This window comes from Triticum dicoccoides, chromosome 6A (genome assembly GCF_002162155.2).
Source record: "Triticum dicoccoides isolate Atlit2015 ecotype Zavitan chromosome 6A, WEW_v2.0, whole genome shotgun sequence".
NCBI classification, from domain to species: Eukaryota; Viridiplantae; Streptophyta; class Magnoliopsida; order Poales; family Poaceae; genus Triticum; species Triticum dicoccoides.
Window position 1 is genome coordinate 109847182 of NC_041390.1, and position 17640 is coordinate 109864821.

At 52.6% G+C, this 17640-nt stretch overlaps 1 pseudogene; it reads right to left on the reverse strand.

The window, feature by feature from the left end:
- Positions 1–14485: 14485 nt before the first annotated feature.
- The window catches only part of LOC119315731, a 6015-nt pseudogene continuing 2860 nt past the window's right edge, over positions 14486–17640 (reverse strand).

The window sequence follows — 17640 nt, forward strand, 5'->3', positions numbered from 1 at the left end:
AGTCTCTGTGCCATCGAACTGTAACTCGGTCTGACCGAGTTCACTAGTTTAGGTGCCAAAACTGCTTCGGTATCACCGAGTTTAGAAATCGGTAGATCCGAGATGCTTTCAGTGGGAAACTAAAACTAAGTTTTTGAGTTATTCTTTTGCAAAAATCTCTGCATTTTGTGATGCTTATCCACTCTATCTCATCTATAACCTATTCACAGGGTCATCAATCAGAGTTTGCATCATGTCAGACCAAAGTGATAGCCAGAACTTGTCAGAGCAGCAAGTGCAGATGAGTGAGGGCACTAGTCCCTCAAGTTCCTCAGATGATGGCAGCAGGAGCACCCCTAGCAATCTGCCTAAAGCTGCCACAAGACAGAGAAAGAAGAGAACCTCAGACTCAGAAGATGAGGATTATGTGGCAGAAGAGGAAGCAACTTCCAAGAGAGTTGAGCCTGCACAGGGCATAAAACCAGGGATGAAGATCAAAAGGCCAGCAGGCAGGCAGCCTATGTCAAAGGCCAAAGCTTCAACTGAGAATCCCACTTCCATTGAGCTAGTTGCTGCTGAAGGCAAGAAGAGGAAAGAAAGGGTGAAGAAAACTGTAGCCAGAGTGCTTGGCAAGGCTTCCATCATGGAAGATGAGGAGGAAGAAGAAGAGGTAGCTGCACCAGCACCTAAGGCACCCAAGCTGATGGGTGATGCCATAAGAACAGGGGCAGCTGCTTCCAAGGCCAAGCCAGCTCCAAAGCCAAAGCCAAAGAGGAACACAAGAAGCATCCCAGCTACTGAGAAGAACAAGGCCCCAGTGCCTGAAGCTGCAGAAGAAGAAGAAGAGAATGTTCTTAGAAAGCTCAAGCCCAAGATCCCAGACCACAACGATGCTCATCCTGTGGCTGAGGATATGAAACTCAGGAGAGATTCAGGGCTCCGGAAGTGGAGATAAGCAGACCCGTATGCTTCAAGGAGAAGGACTGTAGTTGACTACATGTTTCACACCAAGGAGCAGCAAGACTTTTATGAGACAGTGCTGCTATACAAGAAGCCAATTGTTTGTGATATGAGATGGGTTGATTGGCAATACATCAAGGACAACGAAGAGTACTACCCTGGAGTGCAGGACAGCTTCAAGGCGTGTGGAGTAGAGGACTTTGTTGGGCAGAAGCTCACAAAGTGGAACGAGGAACTCATCATGCAGTTCTACTCCATAGCCCATTTCTATCCAGATGGTAGGATTGTATGGATGTCAGAGGGTACGAGGTACCAGTCTACAGTTGCTGAATGAGCTCAGCTGATTAATGCCCCAGAAGAGCATGACGATGACTTGGACATTTATGCCAAGAAGAAGATGGACCACAACTCAATGTCAAACATGTACAAGGAGATTCCAAATGAAGCACTTGATACGTTCAAGTTTGGCTCAGTACACTATCTTCTGTCAGGGCTGCCAACCATCAACTGGATTCTTAGGCACACCCTATTGCCCAAGTCTGGAGATCACAAGATGATCAGGGGCCACGCGATCAACTTGCTTCATATCTTTGACGCGCCACAGAAATTCAAAGTCATGAGCCTTATGATTGAAACAATCAAGAGGACAGCAGCAGACCAGAAGAGGAGCTGTGGATATGCCCCACAGATTCAGGAGCTCATCAACTCTAAGATGGGCACAGGGATATACTTATTGGACAAGGAACACCTGCCCATCCGTCCAGACTTTGAAGATAATCAAGTGGTCATGACTGAGAATGAGCCATCATTTGCCCAAGCACAAGCCAAGAAGGAGAAGGCGAGGAAGGAGAAAGCTGCCAAGATGCCTACTCAAGAGGAGGCATCTGAATATTTCCTGAAAACCAAACAAGAGCAGCTTGGTTACTTGATTGCATCCACCCTGCGGATTGAGAAAGGACTAGCCACCCTAACTCAGAACCAGGCAAGCTTAGAGAGGATCATGGAACAAAAGTTCTATGACTTGGATGTCAAAGTGACAGAGATTCAGACTGCAGTGGAGCAGCTCCAGGATGACATGCAGGAGAGGAGAGGCAAGACTACAACTGATGCCTTTGCCAGAGTGCCACGAGGTCCGAGGTCATCTGCAGTGCCAGTTGCTGACCCCAGAGCCACCACGTCTGCACCAGCTACAGCCTCAGTTCCACCAGCTCCAGCGTCCACTTCAGCCTCGACTCTGACCACGTCTACAGAAGGCTTCGTCCTTGGAGTGCTCCGGACTCCACCACCACCTGAAGATCAAGCCTGAGTGTCGACTTAGCACTATGCATTTTCTAGGAACTTTTTGGTAACTTGTTGCCAAAGGGGGAGAAAATGTATAGATCATAGGCTTCGAGAGAGAGTGTTGCTTTTAGTGTTGCTTTTATTCTCTCTTGTTTTATTTGGTGGTTTTTCGAACTTTGTTTGCTTTTGTGTGAGATACTATGTCATTGCTCGTGAGACATTGATGATCATGTGTTTGATCATAAGCTACACTTAATGTTTGCTTAATATTATCATCTTATCTATCTTATGTGATCATTCACTATTCTTGGTGATGAGTGCATGTATTTCATTCTTATCATTTTAAGCGCTCCACCAAGATGTATGTGACATGGAAGAGTAACCCATGACTCTAACTCTTTGTGCATTTGCAGTCCAAAGCAAATTCTAAATATGCACAAAATTAGGGGGAGCTCTTACTTGTCACATACTTCTCAAAGCGACGATATATTTCATGCTTATTATCATTTGTCGAAGCTTTGATCTATATGTTGTCATCAATTACCAAAAAGGGGGAGATTGAAAGTGCAACTATCCCTAGGTGGTTTTGGTAATTCATAACAACATATAGCTCATTGAGCTAATGCTATTCCAAGATGACTATTTCAGGAAAGCTCAATGATTGGCATGGCATGGATGTGAAAGTGGAACCCTCAAAATGCTAAGGACAAAGGATTGGCTCAAGCTCAAAAGCTCAAGACTCTTCATTTTATATTTTAGTGATCCAAGATCACATTGAGTCTTTAGGAAAAGCCAATACTATTAAGGAGGGATGAGGTGTTGCTTAATGAGCCTTTTGCTTCATGTTCTTAGTGATATGATCCAAAACCTCAACTACTTTCCCATATCCACATATGACCTAAACCCTAAGCCAAATTCGGTCCTACCGATTCTTTCTATCCGGCGCCACCGAGTTTCACTTGTCATAAGCCACTGCCAAACCCTAGCAATTCGGTTCTACCGATAGGGATCTCGGTCTCACCGAGATGGGATTGCAAACTCTTTGTTTCCCTTTCGTAACTTTTCGGTCTCACCGAAAGAGCGAATCGGTCCCACCGAGATTGCAATGTAAACTCTTTGTTTCCTTTTTGTAACTTTTCGGTCTCACCGAAAGAGCAAATCGGTCCCACCGAGTTTACCTGACCAACTCTCTGGTTAGCTTATTACCAAACTCGGTCTCACCGAGTTTGTGTAATCGGTCTCACCGAGATTACATTATGCCCAAACCCTAACCATATCGGTCCTACCGAGTTTCATGTCAGTCCCACCGAAAATCTCTAACGGTCACTAGGTTTACCTTTTCGGTCCGACCGAGTTTGTTGATTCGGTCCCACCGAGATTGGAAAACTGTGTGTAACGGTTGGATTTTGTGTGGAGGCTATATATACCCCTCCACCTCCTCTTCATTCGTGGAGAGAGCCATCAGAACACATAGACAATTCCAACTCATATGTTCTGAGAGAGAACCACCTACTCATGTGTTGAGACCAAGATATTCCATTCCTACCATATGAATCTTGATCTCTAGCCTTCCCCAAGTTGCTTTCCACTCAAATCTTCTTTCCACAAAATCCAAATCCTATGAGAGAGAGTTGAGTGTTGGGGAGACTATCATTTGAAGCACAAGAGCAAGGAGTTCATCATCAACACACCATTTGTTACTTCTTGGAGAGTGGTGTCTCCTAGATTGGCTAGGTGTCACTTGGGAGCCTCCGACAAGATTGTGGAGTTGAACCAAGGAGTTTGTAAGGGCAAGGAGATCGCCTACTTCGTGAAGATCTACCGCTAGTGAGGCAAGTCCTTCGTGGGCGATGGCCATGGTGGGATAGACAAGGTTGCTTCTTCGTGGACCCTTCGTGGGTGGTTGCTTCTTCGTGGACCCTTCATGGGTGGAGCCCTCCGTGGACTCGCGCAACCATTACCCTTCGTGGGTGGAGCCCTCCGTGGACTCGTGCAACCGTTACCCTTCGTGGGTTGAAGTCTCCATCAACGTGGATGTAGGATAGCACCACCTATCCGAACCACGGGAAAAACATCCGTGTCTCCAATTGCGTTTGAATTCTCCAAACCCTTCCCTTTACATTCTTGCAAGTTGCATGCTTTACTTTCCGCTGCCAATATACTCTTTGCATGCTTGCTTGAATTGTGTGATGATTGCTTGACTTGTCCTACAATAGCTAAAATCTGCCAAGAACTAAAATTGGGAAAAGGTTAAGTTTTTATTTGGTCAAGTAGTCTAATCACCCCCGCTCTAGACATACTTTCGATCCTACAAAAAGACGAGTCCTGGGCGGCATTGGTGGATCTTTGGTGTGATGAGGCTGGAGCTTGGGCAGCTATGAGAACCAAAAATAAGGCTAACCGAGGGACGGAGGGAGTACATGCTCAGGGAAACCGAAACCACTATCTCTACAAGGCAGTTAATGTATGACTAACCCCATTAAACATTCTTCTTCTTCTATTTACCATCACTTTCTTATGTATGACTAACCTCTGTTTGGTGGTGCAGGAGGAGAAACTGAAGCGGCCGCTCTCAGACATGCAGGCGTGGGAGATCGCCCATACGCGGAATGACTCCAAGCCTGGCGAGCCCAAGTACTACGACAAGAAGACCGCGGGGAGGAAGAAGGCCTACTCCGCAGCGTATCTGAAGTTACATCCTGACACACCTGACCCCATTGCGGCGCCTCTGGACGAGAGGGCGGTGGTGAGCATGGGGCCCAAGGAGCATGGTCGAGAGGCGATTCTCGATGCTGTGATCACTCCTAGTATCTCCTACACACAGCTTCGTCGGATCGACCCGAGCCTGAGCCAGTGTTCGAGCCAGCCAGTAACTAGTGCAGAGTCCCTCTTTCAGGAGCAACAATCTGTAAGTATTTTCCCTCTTATCTTCATTGCTCACTTCATACCGTAGGCCTACCTGGAGTACACACGCCAGGAGACCATGGCGTGGCATCAGAGGCTTTATGAACACCAAGTGCAGAGGGATAGCCAGATGCAGCAGGCTTTTCAGAAATGGCGGCCAACAGGTGTCCTCAGTTCCCTCCAGCACAATGCCCTCCAGCACAACCAGTGATGCTGAGCTTTGAGGAGTTTGTGGCACAGAACGCCGGCCCCTCGCCGGTTAGTTCATCCCCAATCTATTCACCCAAAGCATGTCATGCCTTTCAACACAATCATATATCCCGTTAATATGTCTTTTCAACATCCAGGGAACAGGTGGATCTACCGTTGGCGGTGGTCTTCACAGCACTCCAGAGACACGGAGCCCGACCACTCCGATCCACGGAGGCAGAGGCGGAGGTGGAGGCGGTCTTGGCGGTAGCGCTGCCGCTAGCAGTGACGACCTGGGCTTCGGCGCTCTTGGCGGTGACGACCTCCGCGGTGCTCGATTATACTTGAGATGTGATGATGATGCTTCAGATGACTTGTGTGTGGTGATGATCATTTAGATGACTTGTGTGCTTTTCTATATGCTTATACTTATGTTGGTTGTGATGATGATCATTTAGAGACTTGTGTGTGATGATGCTTATGCAATTATTGTTGTGATGATGCTTATGCTTACGTTCGTTGATATGTGCTGCTGATATGCGCTGGTATATATGTGCTGTTATTTGAATTGAACTGATTTGAAAACAAACAGAAAAAAGAAAAAGAATCAAAAGCAAACTATGCCGACGGCTATGCCGTCGGCATAGGGCTGGCGTGAGTTCCCAGTAGCTAACACATGGCACCTATGCCGACAGCATAGCCATCGGCATAGTTTAAAAGCTATGACGACGGCTATGCCGTCGGCATATGTGCCACGCGTCAGCTGCTGGGAACTCTGTATGAAGGGCTATGCCGACGGCTAGGCCGTCGGCATAGTTTGAAACTAGGCCGACAGCCTAGCCGTCGGCATAGCCCTGGTCCATGCCCAACGACAGGCCGCCACGTGGCACACCTATGCCGACGACTAGGCCGTCGGCGTAGGTTTTGACTAAGCCGACGGCTAGGCCGACGGCATAGGTGTGCCACGTGACGGCCTGTCGTTGGCCAAACTTGACGGTGGCCGCCGTTAGGCGCGATAGTTGCCGACGGCCGTGGCCGTCGGCATAGATGTACGGTCCCCGTCGGCGTAGCATATATGTCGACGGCTTTTCTATGCCGATGGCCTCCCTGGCTGTGCCGACGCATATGTTGCCGACGGCCCTATGCCGACGGGGGCCGTCGGCATAGGCCTATCCCGACGGGACTCGGGGCTATGCCGACGGGCCTGGCCGTCGGCATAGGGGGAGATTCCGGTAGTGTATGGCCGAATTGGTTCAAGCGTCGTTTGAAGACTTCTCTGGTGAGGATTATTCCGAATACTCGGGAGAAAGGAAACTCGCCTGCAAGCCGGAGCCTGCAGTCATGGGCCACAGGCGGCCGGCTCCGCCATGGCCGTCGGCTGGTCGAGTTAGCGGTGTGGCCGGATCCGCCATAAGGTCCACCCATAGTCAAGAACAGGAAAATACGGCAGTACATACTGTTGAATATATGGTTCGTGCATGTATATTGTATAGCCTGGCCACCTCATAGTCTTTGTATAGTTAAGGTTATGGCCCACCTTGTACTCCATATATACGTGTGCTATGCACCGATCAATACATCGTGAAGCATTGCCAAACTCTCGTTTCCAACATGGTATCACACCTACGATCCTAACCCTAATCTTGTGCCGCCGCCGCCCAACACCACCGCCGCCGCCACCCCCCGTCGCCGTCGCCGCCGTGACCGCCGCCCCGTGTGCGCCGTGCCCCGCTTCCGCCCCAACCTGCCGCACCGCCTCTCACGTGACGCCGCCGCCCTCGTCTCCTCATGGCCTCCCCTGGCTCCTCCGGCAATACCCGCACCCGCCGCACCAACCCGTTCGACGGCCCCGACCCCGTCGTCATCCGCGACCTCAACATTCTCGCTCGGGTTCCTGTCGTCCTCGACCAACTCACCTCCACCTACTATACGTGGAAGACGTACTTATCCCTTGTGTTCCAGGAATACAACATCCGGGATCACATCGATGGCACCATGGATTCCCACTTCATGGAGGACGATGAGGAGTGGATGTCCATCGAAGCCACCCTCATGAAGGACCTCTTCCACACGGTGATCTCCGCCGACGATGATGCTCACGCCGTTTGGACAAAGCTCAACGGCCTCTTCACCGACAATGCGCTCCAACGCAAAGTTTTCTTGCACGACGAGTTTTTTGGGTGCCAGCAGCTTGACTTGTCTGTCGACGATTACTGCATGCACCTTAAGAAGCTTGTTGACGAGCTCCGTGACCTTGGTGAGAAGGTCTCCAACGAACTCCTCCTGAGCACCCTCATCACTGGCCTGAGCGACGAGTTCGGGAACGCCTCCTCCAACATCCCCCTCATCACCAACCCGACGTTCCCTAAGATCATCGCCTACCTGAAGTTGGAGGAGAAGCGGATGCGGATGTCACGCGCCCGGGCCACCCACACTGCCCTCACCGCGGGTACTCGCGGCGGCGCGCCGCCCTCCGCCCCGCCAAGGCCCGCCCCGGGCCCCTTCCCGGCGCCGCCGCCACCCGGGTTCCCCTACCCGCAGCCGCAGCCGGCTCCTCCGCCACCTCTTGCCGACCATCAGCAACAGCAGCGTCGCGGGGGCCGCCGTGGCCGCGGCGGCCGCAAACAGCAGTAGCCGACTGCGCCCGGCGGGGTGCCGCGCCAGCAGCAGCCGCAGCTCCCCCCGGCACCCTGGCAGGCCGGCCAGAACCCCTGGACCAGGGTTGTGCACGCATATTCCATGCCTATCCCGCGTGCCCCCGCTCCCGGCCTCTTCGGTGCCTGCCCGGCCGCTCATCAGGCGCTTCACGCGGCCCCTCAGGCATACCATCCCGTGCCGCTCTACGGCCCCTCTGCGGCCTATGGGTTGCCTCCGGCCGGTGGGTTTGTGGCGCCCCCGCCTCAGCCCGCACCGTCCGCCCCGGCTCTCCCACCGGCGCCTTGGGACCCCGCGCTCCTCACGGCCCTCCACACCGCCCCCATGCCGCAGCAATACACTGGCGGTGGCGACTGGTATATGGACACCGAAGCTATGGCTCACATGGCCGCCAACCCTGGTAACCTTCTCGCCGCTCATCCCGTTCACACCGCTGCTCGCATTACCGTGGGTGACGGTTCTTCCATTCCTATTACTCATGTCGGCCATGCTGCTTTTCCTTCTAACTCCATGCCATTATATCTTTCTAATGTGCTTGTTTCTCCCGACATCATTAAAAATCTTGTTTCTGTTCGTTCTCTTACACGTGAAAATCCTATTACCGTTGAATTTGACATGTTTGGCTTTTCTGTTAAGGACGCCCGTACCCGGATGGTGCTCCACCGATGTGACAGCCCCGACGAGCTCTACCCGGTCCACTCCTTTACCTCCTCCATCGCTGCACCCATGGCACTTTCCGCCGGAGTGGACCTTTGGCACGCTCGTCTCGGTCATCCCAACACCACCACCCTTCGTCATATTCTCCGGAGTTTTTCCTTCATGTGTAATAAGATCGACGATCACACTTGTCATGCATGTCGTCTCGGCAAACATGTCCGTCTTCCTTTTAGCACTTCCTCGCATGTTGCATCATACCCGTTTGAGTTAATTCATAGTGATGTTTGGACCTCTCCTGTTGCAAGTAACACAAACTATCTTTATTATCTTGTCATACTTGACGATTTTTCGCACTATGTGTGGACCTTCCCGTTGCGGCGAAAGTCAGACTCTGTTGCCACTCTCACTGCCTTTTACTCCTATGTCTCCACGCAGTTTGGACGTCCCATTCATGCGTTGCAAACAGACAACGGGAAGGAGTTCGATAACCTTGCGATCTGCAACCTTCTCGCCTCACATGGCACGATCTTTCGTCTCACTTGCCTGTACACTTCGCAACAAAACGGCCGTGCTGAGCGTGTGCTTCACACTCTCAATGATTGCGTTCGCACCCTCCTCTTTCATGACAACGTGCCACCACGTTTTTGGCCAGATGCGCTCGCCACTGCGTCACTACTCATTAACATTCGTCCTTGTCCCCCTCGCGGGAATTTTGCACCTCATCACCTCTTGTTTGGCATGCCACCTTCCTATGTTGAGCTCCGCATTTCCGATTGCCTGTGCTACCCCAGCATCGCTTCCACTGCTCCTCATAAGCTCGCCCCTCGGTCTGTGGCCTGCATCTTTCTTGGCTACCCCCCACACCAAAGGCTACAGCTGCTATGATCCTATCTCACATTGGGTGATCACTTCATGACATGTTTACTTTGATGAGATGGTTTTTCTATTTTAGCAGGTACCTTCGGATGTTGCGGCTTTGCCCGCTCCAGGTGACGGCCACTCCCGTGCCTCTCTTGGGACGCCTCCCGGCTTTGAGGGTGCCCCCCGCGCCACGGGTCGAGTTTCTCCCCGGTTGGCTGCCCTAGGGGCCGCACCTCCCTCGGCGCACGTGACGCCCCCAGCGTCCTCGGCCTCGTCCACTCCGGCGGCCTCGCCCGCAGCGATCTCGCCTGCCGCCTCGCCCGCCATCTCGCCGGCGGCCTCGCCCGCGGCGGTCTCGGAGGAGGCGGGCTCTTCTTCGTCGTCGCCCGTCTCCACTCCGGACCCGCTGCCCCGCCCGATGACTAGCTCTCGAGCTGGCACTCTTCGACCGAGCACGCGGTACCCCATCGATGAGTACCTTCTCACTGCTTCCGTCTCTGAGCCGTCTCCTCTCCCATCGTCAGCTCGAGCCGCCCTTCGGGATCCTCATTGGCTCGCTGTGATGCAGAAAGAGTTCGACGCTCTCCAGCGGAACCGTACCTGGCAGCTCATCCCTCGGCCGCTCCGTGCCAACATCATCATGGGCAAGTGGGTCTTTTGGCACAAGACTCGTCCGGATGGCACTCTCGAGCGCTATAAAGCTCGCTGGGTGGTTCGGGGATTTCAGCAACGCGCGGGCATGGACTTCACCGACACATTTGCCCCGGTTGTTAAACCGGGCACGATCCGCGTCGTGCTCCAGCTAGCCGTGTCCCAAGCTTGGCCTGTGCATCAGTTGGACGTGTCCAACGCCTTCTTGCATGGCCACCTGGCTGAGTAGGTGTTCTATGAGCTTGCTCTCCCGTTCTCTCTACGGGCTGAAGCAGGCGCCTCGGGCTTGGTACCAGTGCATCGCCGCCTTCCTGCAGACGCTCGGATTTACATCGACTTGCTCCGATGCGTCCCTCTTCGTGTATCATCACGGAGTTGACACGGCCTACTTGCTGTTGTACGTCGATAACATCATTCTGACGGCATCCACTGTCGCGCTCCTTCAGCGGCTCACTGCTCGTCTTCGCGATGAGTTTGCCCTGAAGGACTTGGGTCCCCTGCATTACTTCCTTGGCATTGAGGTCATTCGGCGACCAAATGGGTTCTTCCTGCATCAGCAGCGCTACGCCCATGAGCTTCTCGACCGAGCTGGCATGCTTAACTACAAACCCGCTCCCACGCCCGTCGACACCAAGGCCAAGGTTTCCGCTTTGGAGGGTTCGCCTGCATCTGATGCAACATTCTATCACTCCATTGTGGGCGCCTTGCAGTACCTGACCCTGACGCGCCCCGACTTGCAGTATGCTGTTCAGCAGGTCGGTCTTCACATGCATGCTCCGCGCGACTCTCACTGGACTCTGGTGAAGCGTATCCTCCGATACATACGCGGCACCCAGTCTTTGGGACTTACGCTGACGGCCTCCGGCTCCACCGACCTCGTCGCCTATTCTGATGCGGACTGGGCCGGCTGCCCGGACACACGGCGCTCCACCTCGGGGTACTGTGTCTATCTTGGGCCGTCCCTGATCTCTTGGTCCTCCAAGCGACAGCCCATTGTGTCTCGCTCGAGTATCGAGGCTGAGTATCGAGCAGTGGCTAACGTCGTTGTTGAATGCTCTTGGCTCAGTCAGCTACCTCAGGAGTTGCTTTGTGATGTTCACAAGGCCACGCTTGTCTACTGCGACAACGTCTCCGCCGTCTACCTCTCCGCCAACCCGGTCCATCATCGTCGAACGAAGCATATTGAGCTCGATATACACTTCGTTCGTGAGCGGTGGCTCTTGGGCGCATCCGGGTCCTCCACGTCCCGACGGCACAGCAGTTCGCCGACGTCATGACGAAAGGACTGTCTACTTCTGTTTTCGAGGAGTTTAGGTCCAGTCTTTGCGTCTTCGGCGACGCTTTGACTGCGGGGGGTGTTGAATATATGGTTCGTGCATGTATATTATATAGCCTGGCCCACCTCCTAGTCTTTGCATAGTTGAGGTTGTGGCCCACCTTGTACTCCATATATACGTGCGCTATGCACCGATCAATACATCGCGAAGCATTGCCAAACTCTCGTTTCCAACACATACGACATATTTGTATGACAGCGACCTGTATATCGGAACTTTTTCATGTATTCATACCATAAAAACATTATCTGCCCTTTTACCTATTTTGAGGTCACACAAATGCACGAATCACGGCGCAGACGGGTGACCGGACAGGTGCGTGGCCCTGCGAGTTTGGCCTGCATGACACCTGTGAAAACATTTCTAGCTGATCGGGACTGCTATGGTTTCACATCCAAAGAAAACAGCATGCTCTGTACCCATCCAACGACTTTGGACATTGCCCGTCAAAGACGGCAGCGAAACTTCGTGCCCCATCCATGAGATGTGTAGTCAGTCTCACATGTTGTTGTCGAGAATAGACGAGTATATTGATGAGCAGCAAGGACATGGTAAAAGTTAGACTAAGTGACTCCCTTTGACTAAGGTTCATTTTTCTCTTCTGCTCTAAAAATGGGACATAATACATGGAGAGAATATGTAACAAAGAGCTCTAAAAATGATCTATATGTTTGGTTAAATGAGACATGATACATGGAGAGAACATGTAACAAAGAGCTCTAAAAATGCATAAAATATAGAGCCATCAGCTGTCCTTGCCCTTGGAATCGCCCTTGACATCTTAGAGCATCTCCACTCGTGCCCCCAAGACGCCCCCCGGGAGCCTTTTTTTAGCACCGGCGAGTAAAAAACGTCCCAACCGCAATCCCAGAGTCTCGTTTAGCGCCGGATTTGACGAAAGTTACGGCCGGCGCACGCAATGCAAACCCAGAAAAGCGGGGGGCAGTTGGGGGCGCCGACGCTTTGTTTTAGCCGTGAAAGGCCCACTGCCAGCCTCTCTGTCTCTCTCTCTCTCTCCATCTTTTCCTCTCTAGGCCCACCTGATGCATGCAAAAAAAGACAATCTCTGTTCTCTCTCTCCCGCATGCACGCCGCCCTGCTCCTCGCTCCTCCGCGCTCTCTCCTCTCCCCCTGCTCCTCGCTCCGGCGCCCGTCGCTGGCCCCACGCCGCCGCTGCGGACGAGGCATTTCTCCTCCACGGGTGGCCCCGGCACCGGGCACGCCGGCCATAGGCGGCGCTGGCCCCGAGCATGCGAGCACGGCCGGCCCCCAGCGCGGAGGCCACGAGCGGCCCCGGCCCGGAGCCATGCACCTGGTGCCATGCATGCGCCCTAGCCGGGGAGTAGCAGCTGGCCTTCCACGAGGCCGCCGCCGAGGGCTCCGCAACCTCGAGCTCCTCGCCGCGTCACTCTCCCCCCACGCCGACTGCGCGTCGCCGCTGCTCGGGGAGATCGCGGACCAAGCATTGTCGGGGTTCTGCCGGGTCATCGACATCCTCGGCCGCACCGGCCATGCACGCTTCCCATCTTCTCCTCCTCGATGCCGGCCCCGCCATCGGCACAGGCAGCCTCGCAGTAGTTGGCGCACCGACACATGCAGCCTCGCAGTAGCAGACGCAGATGCCCTGCGCGAGTGACGCGCGCTCCGACGCGACCACCGCCACCGGGGCACGGCTGTGCGGCGTGGGGCGTCGTCGCGGTGGCGGGGCGGGGCGAGGCAGCCGCGTACTTGGCCTCCGCCGCCAGGAACGGACGCGCTTGGGCTCGTCTTCGACGCCGCCGTCAAACGCCCCGACGCCGTGCTCCAGGCCGGCGACGGCCCCAATGGCGCTCACGGCCTCGCCGAGCGTGTCGCGGAGCGCAGCCCGGAGGACGGGCACGGCCTCGCTCGGGGAGTAGGGGGTGGAAACGACTAGGGATATTTTCATTCCCATGCCAAAGTTTTCGCTGGCAGCCCCCCAGGCGGCGAAAAAATGCCTCCTGGGCGGCTCAACGGCTGGAGATGCTCTTAGTCGCAGAAGTGGAGCTCGAAGTCGCAAAAAGGATCGAACCCCGTCATCGGAGTTGTCCGACCCATCCCTATTATCCTCCTTCTTTTTGGAGGGTAGTCCAGCCATGCTATGGACCGCCCGGTTATGTTCTCGCGCGGGGAGCGCGTCCTCCTCTTTTTTCACTTCTAGAGGATGTGGAGTTGTGGACACAGATGACTTCCTCGTTCAAGGTCATGTCGGCAACGAAGCAGGCCTCGGCCTCCCGCGCCCATTGCCTCACATGATGGGCACACCCCTCCCTATAACCCTCATGTGCGTCCACACCGGAGTTTGGGGGAGAGACGAACCTCACCACGTCTGGTGATGCAGAGGGCACACACCTCGAGCCACCAGCCCTGATAGACTCGAGCGCCATTTGTGCCAATGCAATGGATTCCAGCCGAATCAATCTCTAACTACGGGCGGGCGCACTCCTCCTGGGAGTGGCGGAGGGCCATGCGACTGGGTCATGCTTTTATGACCGGTCACTAACCGAGCCATCCCCCCGGACGTATAGGGAGTGTTCGACGAGTCTGGGTGTGGATGCTCTAAGAGCTTTGAGTGTGTGTGTGGCTGTTTAACTTGAAAGTAGACCAGGGAGTGTAGTGGTCTAAGTTGTAAAAAAACATTCCATATAAATCCAACTGATTTCATTCTAAACCATGTCCGACAAGAATAGTTGCCAAGTAAACTCGAAACCTTATGCAAGAAAGAATGCACGTAATCTATTTGCCAACATTTACCCACCTCTTATTTCCAAGCAATCATTGAAGTTTGAACTATGATGTGATAGTAAAAATGAAAATGAATTTACATAATATCAAAACCAGAATATGTTTGTTAAGGTGCCCTAAATACGGTTAACAAGATCCACTTATCATGTCATATGTCATCCAATATTTTAAGTATCATAATATTATTTAAAGGTGTTAAGAACTTGAGCAAGGACATGATATAATATTAAAATCAAACACCATGAGTGTCATCTTCCGCCAGAGAGGTCAGATATGGTGCCGACGGTCATCGCCATAGATGAGAATGGCCTTGACATGGAATGCAACTCCTTTCTTTCCCTAAGAGCTAACAAGTTAAAGCTCAAGGTTGAGTGTGTCATCTCCGGGAGTGGCAGTTCTCCATCAAGATACTGCAAAACTTGTTGCATCGTGGGCCTTGCAGAGGGAGATGGGTGAGAGCAAAGCAGTCCAATCTTGAGAATTAGGCACACCTCGTCAGAGTTGTACTCGCCTTGCAGCCTTGGATCTGCTGCCTCGACGAGTGACTCACTATGCAAGTGCTCGTGTACCCAGTCTGCCAACAAGATTTGGTTGCCTTGCTCGTCTTGCTTGATCGGCCTTCGTCCGCAAGTGACCTCGAGCATGAATGTTCCGAAGGCGAAACCGTCTATTACAGGGGTGGCTTTCCCCGTTCTCACTAGCTCCGGCGCTAAGTACCCCGTGGTTCCATCCACACGTGTTGTTTGTGGGTTGGTGCCATGCTCATACAACTTTGCAAGCCCAAAATCTCCTAGCCGTCCATTCATTTCCTTGTCGAGGAGCACGTTGCTTGTCTTGACGTCTCGGTGAATGATGACATTCTCCCACCTCTCGTGCAGGTAGTGTAATCCACAGTCAACCCCTTTGATCACTTGACATCTTTGAGCCCAGTCCAATGTGAGGCCATCTCCATCTCCTTGGTTGTACATATACTTGTCCAGGCTACCATTTGGCATACACCAAAATGAGCTCATCTTTACACCGGCAATAGCCAAGTAACTGCACGAGATTGCGGTGTTTGATGCGGCCAATACTTACGATCTCCGTGACGAACTCCTTCACCCCTTGCTTGGATCCATGGGACACCTTCTTCACGGCGATCTCTACCCCGGACACCGGAAGCACCCCCTTGTACACCATGCCGAAGCCTCCTGCACCAAGCAGGTGCTTGTCCTTGAACCCGTTTGTGGCATGTAACAGATCTTTATACGCGAACCGGTGCGGCCCGAACTCCATCTCCCAATCTTCCCGCACCTCGGTGTACCTCAGGCGCCTTCTCACAAGCAGAACCAAGGTGGCGCCGGCGACGAGGACAACAAGCGCGCTTGCTATTGGCAGGGTCATCTCCAGAACTCTTGAGCGAGGCTTGGACCCCAGCTGCGGCAATTTCGGCAGCTTGGAGGCATCAATCGCAGGCGCAGGTCTGTCTATGCCCAGGCTCCAGCCAAGAACGTAGTGACAGGAGTGAAGAAAATATGCCCTAGAGGAAATAATAAAGTTATTATTTATTTCCTTATATCATGATAAATGTTTATTATTCATGCTAGAATTGTATTAACCGGAAACATAATACATGTGTGAATACATAGACAAACAGAGTGTCACTACTATGCCTCTACTTGACTAGCTTGTTGATCAAAGATGGTTATATTTCCTAACCATAGACATGAGTTGTCATTTGATTAACGAGATCACATCATTAGGAGAATGATGTGATTGACTTGACCCATTCCATTAGCTTAGCACTTGATCATTTAGTTTGTTGCTATTGCTTTCTTCCTGACTTATACATGTTCCTATGACTATGAGATTATGCAACTCCCGTTTACCGGAGGAACACTTTGTGTGCTACCAAATGTCACAACGTAATTGGGTGATTATAAAGGTGCTCTACAGGTGTCTCCGAAGGTACTTGTTGGGTTGGCGTATTTCGAGATTAGGATTTGTCACTCCGATTGTCGGAGAGGTATCTCTGGGCCCTCTCGGTAATGCACATCATTTAAAGCCTTGCAAGCATTGCAACTAATGAGTTAGTTGCGGGATGATGTGTTACGGAACAAGTAAAGAGACTTGCCGGTAACGAGATTGAACTAGGTATTGAGATACCGACGATCGAATCTCGGGCAAGTAACATTCCGATGACAAAGGGAACAACATATGTTGTTATGCGGTCTGACCGATAAAGATCTTCGTAGAATATGCGGGAGCCAATATGAGCATCCAGGTTCCGCTATTGGTTATTGACCGGAGACGTGTCTCGGTCATGTCTACATTGTTCTCGAACCCGTAGGGTCCGCACGCTTAAGGTTTCGATGACAGTTATATTATGAGTTTATGAGTTTTTATGTACCGAAGGAGTTCGGAGTCCCGGATGAGATCGGGGACATGACGAGGAGTCTCGAAATGGTCGAGACGTAAAGATCGATATATTGGACGACTATATTCGGACATCGGAAAGGTTCTGAGTGATTCGGGTATTTTTCGGAGTACCGGAAAGTTACGGGAATACGTATTGGGCCTTATTGGGCCATACGAGAAAGAAGGAAAAGGGCCTCAAGGGTGGCCGCACCCCTCCCCTTGGTCTGGTCCGAATTGGACAAGGGAAGGGGGGCGCCCCCTTCCTTCCTTCTCCTTTTCCCTTCCTCTTTTCCTATTCCATATGGGAGGTGGAATCCTACTAGGACTAGGGAGTCCTAGTAGGACTCCACACTTGGCGCGCCCTCTCCTAGGGCCGGCCTCCTCCTCCCTTGCTCCTTTATATACGGGTGCAGGGGGCACCCCAAAGACACAACAATTGATCATTGATCTCTTAGCCGTGTGCGGTGCCCCCTTCCACCATAATCCTCGATAATATTGTAGCGGTTCTTAGGCGAAGCCCTATGACGGTAGAACATCAAGATCGTCACCACGCCGTCGTGCTGACGGAACTCTTCCCCGCCATTCTGCTGGATCGGAGTCCGGGGATCGTCATCGAACTGAACGTGTGCTAGAACTCGGAGATGCCGTAGTTTCGGTGCTTGATCGGTCGGGCCGTAAAGACGTACGACTACATCAACCGCGTTGTTCTAACGCTTCCGCTTCCGGTCTACGAGGGTACGTAGACAACACTCTCCCCTCTCGTTGCGATGCATCACCATGATCTTGTGTGTGCGTAGGAATTTTTTTGAAATTACTACGTTCCCCAACAAGGAGTTCACCGGGCCCGTCGAGAACAATAACCGTTGAGAACGTAGATCCGCGTCACCAGCTTCTACATAGTGTTGTGTCCCTCTCACGGGACCCTCATAGTCCTCGCCATCCGCATTTGGTGAAGCTCTATGACGACCTCTTCTTCTGACACGCCGAGGACCAGGGCTGGGGTGAG